Below are 14,301 nucleotides of genomic sequence, written 5' to 3' on the forward strand. Positions count from 1 at the left end.
TGGGCTGGGCCATGATTCCCAGTATTGTGTGGTTGTCCTCCATTTTGTGACTGTAATTTTATGTTAAAGAGGATTAGGATGGAATTGTAACACCACCCTTGCCCAGGTTACATCCCTGATCCAATGTAAAGGGAGTTTCCCTGGGGTGTGGCCTGCACCACATTTTATCTCTCAAGAGATAAAAAAGAAAGGGAAGTGAGCAGAGAGGGGGGACCTCATACCACCAAGAAAGTAGTGCCTGGAGCACACTGTGTCCTTTGAACCAGGAGTCCCTACTCAGAGAAACTCCTAGTCTGGGGGAAGATTGACGAGAAGGCTGAAGCTCACACCCTGAATTTGGGCTTTTAGCCTACTTTACTGTGAGTAAATAAACTTCTCTTTGTTAAAGCCATCCACTTGTGATGTTTCTATTATAGCAGCACTACATGACTAAGACGTGCAGGTAAAATGAATCAGAGAAGAGAGAGACTGGAAATGGGAGTAAGATATTGAAATCCAGATGGAAGGACTGGCATGGACAGAAGTACTCTAAGAGACTATGTGTGTAGTACTAGAAGAATATAGGCCTTGGAAACTTCTCAAAGATAAACTCAACCAGACTAGGAGAAAAGAAGAGAGGAACCAAGTAGGACCTAGATGTTTGGAGCTTGCTGGTGTTAGAAATGGAAAGTGTTGGAGAAAAAGTAAAGGTTAGGGGAAGATAAATTCACTTGGGTCATGCTCAACTTGAGAGGCCAGTGGGACACTTGAGTGAATACATCCGAGAGAGAATTGGAAAACTCATGTCTGGGGCTTGGGAGGGAGATCAGAGCAGGAGGGGGATTGGAATCATATGCTCTCATAGCTTTTTCCTCCCCCCAACTACTTCTTTTTTTTCAAATAATTTTTATTGTGCTTTAAGTGAAAGTTTACAAATCCAGTCAGTCTGTCACATATAAGCTTATATACACCTTAATCCATACTCCCATTTACTCTCCCCCAATGAGTGAGCCCGCTCCCTCCTTCCAGTCTCTCCTTTCGTGACAATTTTGCCAGTTTCTAACCCCTTCTACCCTCCCATCTCCCCTCCAGACAGGAGATGCCAACACAGTCTCAAGTGTCCACCTGATAGAGGTAGCTCACTCTTTGTCAGCATCTCTCTCCAACCCATTGTCTGGTCCCTTCCATGTCTGATGAGTTGTCTTTGGGAATGGTTCCTGTCCTGGGCCAACAGGAGGTTTGGGGACCATGACCGCCGGAATTCCTCTAGTCTCAGTCAGACCCTTAAGTCTGGTCTTTTTATGAGAATTTGGGGTCTGCATCCCACTGTTCACCTGCTCCCTCAGGGGTTCTCTGTTGTCCTCCCTGTCAGGGCAGTCATTGGTTGTGGCCGGGCACCATCTAGTTCTTCTGGTCTCAGGATGATGTAAGCCTCTAGTTCATGTGGCCCTTTCTGTCTTTTGGGCTCATAGTTATCATGTGACCTTGGTGTTCTTTATTCTCCTTTGATCCAGGTGGGTTGAGACCAATTGGTGCATCTTAGATGGCCGCTTGTTAGCATTTAAGACCCCAGGTGCGACACTTCAAAGTGGGATGCAGAATGTTTTCATAATAGAATTTATTTTGCCAATTGACTTAGAAGTCCCCTTAAGCCATAGTCCCCAAACCCCCGCCCTTGCTCCACTGGCCTTCGAAGCATTCAGTTTATCCCTGAAACTTCTTTGCTTTTAGTCCAGTCCAGTTGAGCTGACCTTCCCTGTATTGAGTATTGTCCTTCCCTTCACCTAAAGTAGTTCTTATCTACTAACTAATCAGTAAATAACCCTCTCCCACCCTCCCTCCCTCCCCGCTCTCATAGCCACAAAAGAATGTGTTCTTCTCAGTTTATACTATCTCTCAAGATCTTATAATAGTGGTCTTATACAATATTTGTCCTTTTGCATCTGACTAATTTCACTCAGCATAATGCCTTCCAGGTTCCTCCATGTCATGAAATGTTTCACAGATCCGTCACAGTTCTTTATCGATGCGTAGTATTCCATTGTGTGAATATATCATAATTTATTTAACCATTCATCCGTTGATGGACACCTTGGTTGCTTCCAGCTTTTTGCTATTGTAAACAGTGCTGCAATAAACATGGGTGTGCATATATCTGTTCATGTAAAGGCTCTTATTTCTCTAGGGTATATTCCGAGGAGTGGGATTTCTGGGTTGTATGGTTCTCACTACTTCTTAATATCCTTTTCTCTTCTTCCCACCATCAGAATCTGTTGTTGGTACTTGTTACTTCTCTCTCTATAAATTACTCTTCTTGAGTGATGATGACGATGATAATAATGATAATAGTAATAATAATAGCATCTGGAATTTATTAAATGCCTACTATATATCAGGCACTGCACCATATGCTTTATTGGTATTGCCTCTGTTAATTAATCCTTATAGCAGCCATGCAAGTTCAAAACTATTACTCCCATTTTCAGATAAGAAAACAGAGACTCAAAGAAATTAAATTTGTTGCCATGGCCCTCAGCTGGTAAGTAGCTTAGACAAAATTCACACATTAATTGTTTTGATATTAAAGATTATTCTTTTTCCATTACAACAGAGGTAGCCAAATAGTTCTCAGGCCAAATCTGCCCCCCACCTCTTTTTCTATAGGTCATGAGCTACGAATAGTTTTTACATTTTTTAAAAACATTTTATTGTGCATCAGTGAGGGCTCACATAGTAAATTAGTTTCTCATTCAAGAATCCATACACACATTTTTCTGTGACATTGGTTGCAATCCCTGCAATGTGTCATCACTCTCCCTGTTTCCACCCTAGATTCCCTGTTTCCATTTGTCTGATTTCTCTGCCCCTTCCTGTCTTCTCATCTTTGCTTTTGGGCAAATGTTTCTCTTCTGGACTTGTATAGTTGATTATTCTAAGAAGGACGTTCCTCACGGGTGATATTGTTTATTTTATAGGCCTATTATTTGGCTGAAAGGTAATCTGAAGGAGTGGCTTCAGTTCCACATTATAAGGGTGTTTTAGGGTAGTAGTCTTGGTGGTTCCTCTGGTCTCTATCAGACCAGTAAGTCTGATCTTTTTTATGAATTTGAATTTTGTTCTACGTTTTTCTCCCACTCTTAACTGGGACCTTCTATTGTGCCCCTGGTCAGAGCGGTAGGTAGTGGTTGGGAGGCACTATCTAGTTCTTCTGGTCTCAGGCTAGTGGAGGCTGCGGTTCTGTGGGCCATTAGTCCTTTGGACTAATTGCTTCCTTGAGTCTTTGATTTTCTTCATTCTCCTTTGCTCCAGATGGGAAGAGACCAATAGTTGTATCTTAGATGGATGCTCGCAAGCTTTTAAGACCCCAGACGCTATTCACCACAATAGTATGCAGAACCTTATCTTTATGAACTATGTTATGCCAGTTGACCCAGATGTTTCCCGAGACTATGGTCCTCAGCCTTCAATCCCAGTATCTCAGTCTTGTGAGGTGCTTGGTTATATCTACGAAGTTTCAAAAATTGTGCCCCTATATGTTTTCTTATATATATGACTATACATGTAGCACATATAAATATGTGTGCAGAAATATCCACAACCATACCTATGTATAGTGCACAGGTGTACTCCCATACGACCTCCCACACCTGTTTAGCATATACATCTATCAATGTACCCACTCGTAAATTATTGCTTGGTGTTACTGTTGTTGCAGGATTGTGTATGCTATAGTATTTGCTATAGTTGCCCTTTATTCCTGCGTACCTCTCAGTGTCTTCCTTAGCCTTGGTCACATTGTGTGGACTTTCTCTATATTGTGTGTTGCACTTCCCTTCATCAAAATTAGCAAGTGTCTGCTATCTAGTTAGTGATTCACACTCCTTCCCCCTCCTATCCCTGGTAACCATCAAAGAATGTTTCTTTCTGTGTGTAAACCTTTTCTTGATTTTGTATAATAGTGGTCTTGTACAATATTTGTCCCTTTGCGATTGACTGATTTCACTCAGCATAATGTCCTCCAGATTCATCCATGTTGTGAGGTGTTTCACGGATTCACCCTTATTCTTTATCGTTGTATAATATTCCATTTGCATACGTACCACGATTTGGTTATCTATTCATCCATTGATGGCCATTTAGGTTGTTTCTATCTCTTTGCTATTGTAAATAATGCTGCAGTGAACATGGGTGTGCATATGTCTATTTCTGTCACAGCTCTTATTTAACTAGGATATATACTTAGGAGAGAGATTGCTGGATCATATGATATTTCTATTTCTAGCATTTTAAGAAAGTGCCATGCCTTTTTCCAGAGTGGTTGTACCATTTTACATTCCCAACAGCAGTGTATAAAACTTCCTATCTTCCCACAACCTTACCATGGATAGAAATACTGAATATTGTGAAAATGTCAATACTACCCAAAGTGATCTATGGATATGATGCAATCCCAATCCAAATGCCAACAACATTCTTTAACAAAATGCAACAACTGATCTCAAACTTTATATGGAAAGGAAAGAGGCCCCCAATAAATAAAGCATTATTGAAGAAGAAGAACAAAGTAGGAGGACTCACACTTCCCAACCTCAGAACCTACTATACAGCCACAGTAGTCAAAACAGTCTGGTGCTTGTACAATGACAAACACATAGACCAACAGAACAGAATCCATTCACCCATGGACCGCTGATCTTTGACAAAGGGTAGAAGTCTATTAAATGGAGAAGAGGTAGCCTCTTTAACAAATGGCGTTGGGAGAACTGTATATCCATGTGCAGAAAAATGAAACAGGATCCATACCTCACACTACACAAAAACTAACTCAAAACAAATCAAAGACCTAAATGTACAACACAAAACTATAGCCACCGCACGAATAGATATATGTATACCCATCTGCATTGCAGCATTACTCACAATAGCAAAAAGATGGAAACAACCTAAGCGTCTATCAATAGAGGAGTGGATCAACAAACTATGGTACATACATATAATGGAATACTGCTCAATGATTAAGAACAGTGATGAATCTGTGAAACATCTCACAACCTTGGTGAATCTGGAGGGCATTATGCTGAGTGAATAAGTTAATCACAAAAGGACAAATACAGTATGAGATCACTATTATAAAACCCCATGAGGAACATGCTTCTTAGAATAATCAACTATACAAGTCCAGAAGAGAAACATTTGCCCAAAAGCAAAGATGAGAAGACAGGAAGGGGCAGAAAAAGAAAAAACTTTGATGGTTATGAGGGAGGGGAGGGATGAAGAAGGGCAATCACTACTAGATAGCAGACAAGTTAACTTTGGTGAAAGGAAAGAGAACACACAGTACAGGGGAAGGCAGCACAACTTGACCAAGGCAAAGTCATAGAAGCTTGCTATATACATCCAAATACCTTGAGCGACTGAGTTACTGGGGTTGAGGGCTGGGGCCCATTGCCTCGGGGGACATCTAAGTCAATTGGCATAACATAGCTCATAAGGAAACCCTGGTGGCGTAGTGGTTAAGTGCTACGGCTGCAGGTCGGCAGTTCGAATCCGCCAGGTGCTCCTTGGAAACTCTATCAGTCAGTTCTACTCTGTCCTATAGGGTCGCTATGAGTCAGAATCAACTCGACGGCAATGGGTTTGGTTTTTGGTTTTTAGTTCATAAAGAAAATGTTCTACACCCTACTTTGGTGAGTAGTGTCTAGGGTCTTAAAAGCTTGCAAGCGGCCACCTAAGATACATTTATTGGTCCCATCCTGTTTGGAGCAAAGGAGAATGAAGAAAACCAAAGACACAAGAAAAATATTAGTCCAAAGGACTAATGGACCACATGAACCACAGCCTCCACTGACCCAAGCCGAGAACAACTAGATGGTGCCTGGGTGCCAGCATTGACCACTCTGATAGAGATCCCAATAGAGGGGCCTGGACAGAGTGAGAGAAAAATGTAGAACAAAATTTAAATTCACACAAAAAAGACCAGACTTACTGTTCTGAGAGAGACTGGAGGAACCCCTGAGACTACGGCCCCTGGACATCCTGCTAACGCAGAACTGAAGCCATTCCTGAAGTCCACCTTTCAGCCAAAGATGAGACAGGCCTATAGAGCAGACAGAAACCCTAGTGGTATAGTGGTTAAGTGCTATGGCTGCTAACCAAAAGGTCAACAGTTCGAATTCATCAGGCACTCCTTGGAAACTGTATGGACCCTCTATACTATAGGGTCACTACGAGTCAGAATCAACTGATGGCAATGGGTTAGGTTTTTTTTTTGGTCTTATAAGGTAAACAATAACACATGTGAGGAACGTGCTTATTAGTTCAATCAAGTATACGAGACCAAATGGGCATACCTGCTCAAAAAGCAACTATGAGAAGGTAGGAAGGAACAGAAAAACTGGACAAGGAGAACACAAGGTGGAAAGGGAAAGGGGAAGAGTGCTGACACATTGCTGGCATTGCAACCAATGTCACCAAGCAATTCGTGTATAAATTCTTGAATGAAAAACTAATTTGTGCTGCAAACTTTCACCTATAACACAATAAAATAAAAAAAAAAAAAACTATAAAATTCATGGAAGAAACACAGGGACAAGGCTAGGGGCCTAATTTATGACATAAATAGACTATCACACATAAATAAAAATACATAATTAGCAGAAGGTAAACTAGATAACTGGGAGCTCCTAAAAATTAAATACGCTCATCAAAAGACTTCTCCAAAAGAGTAAAAAGAGAACCTATAGATTGGGAAAAAAAATTTGACAATGACGTATCTGACAAGGGTCGAATCTCTAAAATTTATAGAAGATTTCAACATCTCAACAACAAAAAGACAAACAACCCAGTTACAAAATGGGCAACAGACACTTCACCAAAGAAGACATTCAGGCAGCTAACGAACATATGAAGAGATGCTCAGGACCATCAGCCATTACAAAAAAACCTATTGCCATCCAGTGACTTCCTACTCGTAATGACTGTATAGGGTAGAGTAGAACCGCCCCAGAGTGTTTTCAAGGAGTGCCAGGTAGATTTGAACTGCTGAGCTTTTGGTTAGCAGCCAAATGCTTAACCACTGTGGCACCAGGGCCCCACTAGCCATTAGAGAGATACAGATCTCTGCATCTGTGAGATACTGTCTCACCCCAGTAGTAATGTTATGGATTAAAAACAGTTTTTACATTTTTAAATGGTTAAAAGAAAATAAAAAGAGGAATAATATTTTGTGGCCTAGGAAAATGACATGAAATTCAAATTGTAATATCCATAAATACAGTTTTATTGGAATAGTCATGCTCACTCATTTATGTATTGTCTATGGCTGCTTTTGCTCCACAATGGTGGGGTTGAGTAGTTGCAACAGAAACTGTATGGCCCACAAAGCCAAGAATATTTACTATCCGGCCATTTAAAGAAAAAAATTTCCAGCCCCGGTACTACAGTATGTTGCTTCTGGACATGTCACCTACGCTTATGGCTTCAACTATCTCCTCTGTGCACAAAATCTCATGTGGGGATAAAAAAGAAGAAAGGGGAGTAATTGCTCTCCACTTCTCCAAGTTTCAATAGCCCCACTAAATAAATTCCCAACAACTCAGATAGGGAACACATTATCCCTGCTAGAAATGTGACAGAACATTTGGAAGCAGATAGTGGTGACGGTTACACAACACAAGAAACGTAATTAATGTTCCTGAGTTGTACATGTAAAGATTGTTGAAATGAAAAATGTTTGCCAGAAGAACGAACAAATCTGTCTTGGAAGAAGTACAAACGAGAATGCTCCTTAGAAGCAAGGATGGTGAGACGATGTCTCACATACTTTGGACATGTTGTCAGGAGGGATCAGTCCCTAGAGAAGGACGACATGCTTGGTAAAGTAGAGGGTCAGCAAAAAAGAGGAAGACCCTCAATGAGATGGATTGACACAATGGCTGCAACAGTGGGCTCAAGCATAACAATGATCGTGAGGGCGGTGCAGGACCAGACAACGTTTCGTTCTGTTCTACATAGAGTTGCTATGAGTTGGAAGCAGCTCAACGGCATCTAACAACAATATGTATTTGAACATTCTAAAAACAACAACAAAAAAGACTATGAACCATGATAGTAAATGAAGTAACAATAATTGTGAAACACAATTCATCAGTGTGTCTATTTTTTTCTAATAAAGTAGTAAAAATATCACAGATCTTCTTTGAGGGTACAAAATAAAACCATAGAAAAACTGTGATTACCATTTTGATGAAGTTAACCCATTGCCTTCAAGTTGATTCCTACTTATAGCAACTCTATAGGACACAGTAGAACTGCCCCGTAGGGTTTCCAAGCGGCTGGTGGATTTGAACTGTCACCCTTTTGGTTAACAGCTGAATGCTTAACCGCTGTGCCACCAGGGCTCCCCAATGAAGTTATAGAAACAGACAGATTAGGAAAGGTAGCCAGATACCACAGTACTTTGAGTTTTCAGATACAAATGTCGCTTTCTGATCAAGAACGCAGGGCAGAATGGTAGCCAGTTTTAGTAAATTAATATGTTATACATGAAAACGCTCTAGAAACAGATATTAGAAACATGTATAAAGTCCAGCACTGGCAAGACTCTTCCAGATAAACCAACAGTCTGGCAGATAATCACTTTCATAATGATCATGATTCTAACATCTGTGGATTAACTCCCCCTTCCCTGTTTTTCCTTTGTTTTTTTTTACCAGCTCTAAAAAAAAAAAAAAAAAATTTTTTTTTTTTTTGTCTTTTCTAGGGCTTTCCACTTGAGCTGCCGTGCCCTCCACTGGTGGCTGAGCTAGTCCCAGCCTGGACAGGAAGGGTTATCAGTAGCTTCTCACAGGCTATCTGGTAGAGTCTGAAACTCGTCCATCTAGCGTCTAGGGTGCGGTGTTCAGCTTCTGAATCACAGTCTTTCGCTATTCTTGCCACATTGGTCCAGCCTCACGTGGGGCTCCTGGATCTCCCTGCCCAGCATACAAATTCCATGCTGCAACAGGCATTCTGCTGTGAAAACTAGATTACTCATTAGTCCTTGTCATCAGCGAGCCCTTGACTAACCTCTGCGTGGAACTGGAAAATGATCTGCTTACCTTTCATTATTGACCAAATTGCCTCGGGCATATTGGCAAGCACACAGACTTTGGTGTCAGACCCTCCTGGGTTTAAATCCCAGCCTTATCACTTTCTAGCTGTGTGACCTTCGACCAGTTACTTAACCTGGCTGAACTGCAGCCTCCTCATTTATGAAAATAGCACACTAAAGGCTCCCTGGAGAATTGGTGATGCACTGGTTAAAATGCTCGGCTGTGAACTGAAAGGTAGGTGGTCCAAACCCACCAGCTGCTCTGTGGGAGAACTATGTGGCAGTCTGCTTCTGTAAAGATTACAGTCTTGGGAACTCTATGGGGCTCTATGGGGCTTGGGAACTCTAGCCTATAGGGTTGTTATGAGTTAGAATTGACTCTATGGCAACAGGTTTGGTTTTGGTTTTTAAATGCTCCCTCACACAAATGAGATCATGTGTAAGGGCTCTGACTTCTCCCTTTTTTCCCTCTGAGGAGAACTCATGGGGTAGATACTGGTTAGGATGTTTTCAGTTGCAAGAAAGGATTACTCAACTCAAACTGATTACAACAACGAGGATATTTATTGGTTCATATGAAATGAAGTCCAAAGGTAGGGTGGTGCTCTTAGTTATCTGGTGCCGCTATAAACAGAAATCCCGCAAGTGAATGGCTTTAACAAACAAATTTATCCACTTACAGTTTAGGAGGCTAGAAGTCTGAATTCAGGGTGTCAGCTCTAGGAGAAGGCTTTCTTTTTCTGTGGGCTCTGGGGGTAGGTCCTTGTCTCCGTTCAGCATCTGTGGGCCTGGTGTTCCTTGGAGATCTCCATGTGTCTTGGCATAACAGGTTACAATTCAGGATCAGAAATGACTCAGGATATAGTTTTTCGAATAAGACAGCTTCTCATGCCTGTGGGTAAGCCTTTCCCTCTCCCTCTACCCTTGGCCCGGCCTATGCCCTGCTCGGGCAAGTGTTATAGAGATGTTCAGCTCCACCAATAAGTGCCCAGAGGCACCCCACTCAGCCAGTATGCCTTGGCCCAAAGGAGCTCAGCTCTCTAGCTTCGAGGATCAGCAAGCCTACCTCTGCCAACAAGTGCCCAGAGGCGCCCCACTCCACCAGCAAGCCTCCTGCCAAAAGGCCAGCTCTCTTACTCTGTGGATCAGCATACCCACTGTGCTGTTTCCTGCTGGTCTCCTGGTTCTGCTGCTGCCAGTTCTCTGCTGCCAGTTCTTACTGTCTTATACTGTCTCTGGTGTTACAGCTCTCTGTCTCCTGGGTCTAGGAAGTTCTCAGTGCAGGGACTCCCGAGTCCAAAAGGCATGTTTCTCTCCTAGCTCTTCTTTCTTGGTGGTGGTGAGGTCTCCTGTTTCTGCTTGCTTCTCTCTCTTTTTACCTCTAAGGTAAAATGCGTGACTCAAGAAAAGGTGTAACTTGAGTAAGGGTAAGTGACTCAAGTCATGCCTCTTGTAAAATGGTGACTCAAAATATACCCCACCCTGATCCTGCCCCATTAACATATAGAAGTTAGGATTTATAATAAACATATCACAAAATGGAGGACTGGAAGTCATGGCCTAGCCAAGTTGACACATATTTTGGGGGGACACAATTTTGTTGATCCTGCAGTTTAATTGTGTCATCAACAATCAAGGTTTCTTCTGTCCCTCCACACTGCCATTTCCAAAGAAGACTTCATCTTAAGGTGAATTGTCCACTTTGTAGTACAGTAGCTTCCAGGAACAGTCAGCTCCATATGCTTCCCTATTCACTTTTGGAGGAAAGGAGAACATTTCTCCCTGATCTTTGAAACATACATCTTTCCCTTTCATTTGCTTGAACCAATTTAAGTCGTATGACCTTCTTACATCAATAATTGTTAATGGGGAAATATTATATGATGGTTAGTCTAAGGCTGAATTCTTGAACCATCACTGGTCAATAAATGACCATGATTGACTAAGACCAATCAAGGACATTCCTAACTGCATTGCAGTTATCCAGTGAGAAAGGGATGGGATGAATGTTGGAGAATCCGAAGCTACAGGACAAAAAACCCTGAACTACTCTGTCAGTTACCAGTCAGGTTACCATATCTGAACTTCAATTTCTCCATCTAAAAGTGGGGGATAAAATAGTACATGTCTCATAGGCTGTTTTTGAGGATTCAGTAAAATAAAATATGCAAAGCTCTTAGCACACAGCCCAGCAGCTCGTCTCTAGAAATTCTAGGTATTATTGTTACTCTGTATGCCTAGAAATGGGATGGCAAGTCCTGCGAGATTCGGTTGCTACTTGATTCCTGGATTCCCATCTGGGCCCCTCTGCACAAGGGTGGCTGAATCATGTCTGAACACTTCATACTCCCTGTACATTGTGCATCTGACTGTTCACAGGCTTGCGAGAGGGTGGCAAGATTAGCCCCTTCTCCCTTCCAATACTTGCTTATCCAAGTGACTTAAGTTGTTGAGATCCCAGCTTACTTTTTCCCAGAGCAAACTCATGTTCTGATAATTTTCTTGGTAACTGGGAAATGATGCATCACAAACATGGGGAACTGGCTGGACAACCAGGGACTTACAAATATCCCAGCACAAAATAGTGTCTTCTGTGGAAGCCACAATCAATATATCAAATAACATGTTGCATTGAGCAAATCTAATGCAAAAGACCTCTTAAAGTTTTAAAAAGCAAAGATGTCACTTTGATGACTAAGGTATGCCTGACCCAAGCCATGGTCTTTTCAATTGCCTCATATGCATGCAAAAGCTAGAAAATGAAAAAGGAAGACAAAAGAAGAATCAAAGTATTCAAATTGAGGTGTTGGTGGAGAATATGGAGTATGCCTTGGACTCCCAGAAGAATGAACAAATCAGTCTTAGAAGAGATACAACCCAGAATACTCATTACAAGTAAGGATAGGGAGACTCCAGCTCAGTTACTTCAGTCACGTCACCAGGAAAGACCTATCGCTAGAAAAGGACATCACATCTGGTTAAGTGGAAGGTCAGTAAGAACAAAGAAAACCTTAATGAGATGGATTGACAGAATAATCACACAATGGATTCAAACACACCCATGATTATGAAGATGCCACAGGACTGGGCAACATTTTATTCGGTTATACATAAGGTCATCATGAGTCAGAACTGATTCAATGGAAAGTAACAATACCAACATGATTCTGATTGCTAAGGTGCTTACTACTGAGAGTTGAATATTTGTGTCTGATAGCTGCTTTTAAGTTAGACCTGCTTTTTTAATATCCTAATCAATGTTTTTTTTTTTTTTAATCAATATAGTTACCGAATTACTTGGAGTCTCATTTCTTCTTAGAGATAGTATGATTAAATATTACACATTCTCAGATATTTTCAAATTCCCATGGATTTTTATCCCTTTTGGAATAAGGTTCTTCCTCTTATAGTACTTCATAGTTATCCAGGAATATTAAAAATTCTATTTTATTTTTTCATTTTGTGTTCTTTGATAGCCAAGTGTTTTGTTTTTCCGACCTACCCAGCTGTGTTCTGAAATGAACTCTGGGGTTTGCTAAGTTCTCACATTTTCATATTGCGTCTTTCCCTTCTGTCTCTTGGTCCTCATCACGGGAGCCTGGAAGTGCTGCGCAACCTGCAGCCCTTTGGATAAAGTAGGCTGTCCTTGTGGTGATGAGCTGTTTATGACAATGGCTTTTGGATTGGCTGTTCAAACCATTCCAAGCAGAAGCTGGTGGCTCATCTATCGTGAAAGTCCAGTGAGACACAAAGGCTGTGGTGGCGGTTTCAAGCTGGCATATGGACAGGAGTAAAGGCAAACAGATGGTCACCGGAAATAGAAGCAAATATTTTCATTTTCAAAACAGCAGACACAGCACTGGGCCCCTAGTGGCAGCATGTCACATTACAGTGGGTGAAATCGGAACTCAGATGCCGGCTTAGGTGTCACCCAAGGAGGGGAGCGGTGGGCTCCACAAGGCAGCATTTGGAGGCAGCCCCCCCAACCCTGGTCATAAGCACAGATGTGCACTGCTGGTGGGCATGTCTGGCTGAAACACGGGTCAGGGAGGGAAGCTGCATCCAAAGACTAGGACCTGCCTTTGGCCACAGATTATCGCCAGAAATGGCACCAGGCAGATATTGGAAAGAAAGAGAGTGTATTAAAGGTTGAATATCCTGCTTGTTCATATGAAAGAGAAGGAACAAAATCTCGGTGACAGATGTTGCTGTGGCTGCCGTTGAGTCGACTCTACAATTTTATGTACAACAGAATGAAATGTGGCCAGGCCCTGTGCCATCTTCATAATCACCGGCATGTTCGAGTCCATCAATGTGGCTATTGTGTCAATACATCTCATCGACAGTGTCCCTTGTCCTCACTGGCTCTGTACTTCACCAAATATGATGTCCTCTTCCAGCAACTGGTCCCTCCTGGTGACACAGCCAAAGCAAGTGACTCAGTGTTCTGTAGTGATCTGTAAGGTATTCACTGGCTCATTTTTGGGGGTAGGTAACCAGGTTTTCTTCCTAGCTCGTCTTAGTCTGGAAGCTCCACTGAAACCTGTCTACTGTAGGTAACCCTGCTGGTATTTGAAACAACCAATGGCATAGTTTCCAGCGTCATAACAACTTGAAAGCAACCACAGCATGACAAACTGACAGAACGAGTGGTGGAGGTAACAGGTGTGGGACTAACATTGACCCAGAGGGAGAGTGTGGATTTTACTCACTACCTATTGGTAACCTATTGGTGCTGTTTTTCCTCACTTTATACTGACTTGTACGTAACTTCCACCAGGAAAGGAGGTGGTGACCTGGAGTCCAGCACTGTCTAGGAGAATAACAGCAGTGTTCTTTGTTAAAAACAAGAAAGAGGGAATGGAGTTAGTGTAGGTGTGTGTGCGTGTGTGTGTGTGTGTGTGTGCAGGTATGGGACACGTGTCTCAAAAGGGGGTGGTGTAGACGATGTACTTGGGAAGAAAAGACTGTGGGCCCTTTACTTGGCTCTTTTGAAGCTATGGTGTAAGGGTGCTTCTCTCTCCAAGCTGTTTAGAATCTACAAACCCTTCCATACCTTGGTCCTTGGGGTTTCTGCCCCTGGTCTTTGTTTATAGGATTTTGCTGCTTTTCTTGCTCTCTCCTAATTGTGTACAACCCATCGTCTGCAGAAGTGTGCGCTAAAGCTGAGCTTCTGTGACTCTGCCCTCCAGCCACTACAGAAGTTAGAAGCCCTCGGGAGAGGGTGAAAA

The sequence above is a fragment of the Elephas maximus genome, chromosome 4 (assembly GCF_024166365.1).
Source record: "Elephas maximus indicus isolate mEleMax1 chromosome 4, mEleMax1 primary haplotype, whole genome shotgun sequence".
Taxonomy (NCBI): Eukaryota; Metazoa; Chordata; class Mammalia; order Proboscidea; family Elephantidae; genus Elephas; species Elephas maximus.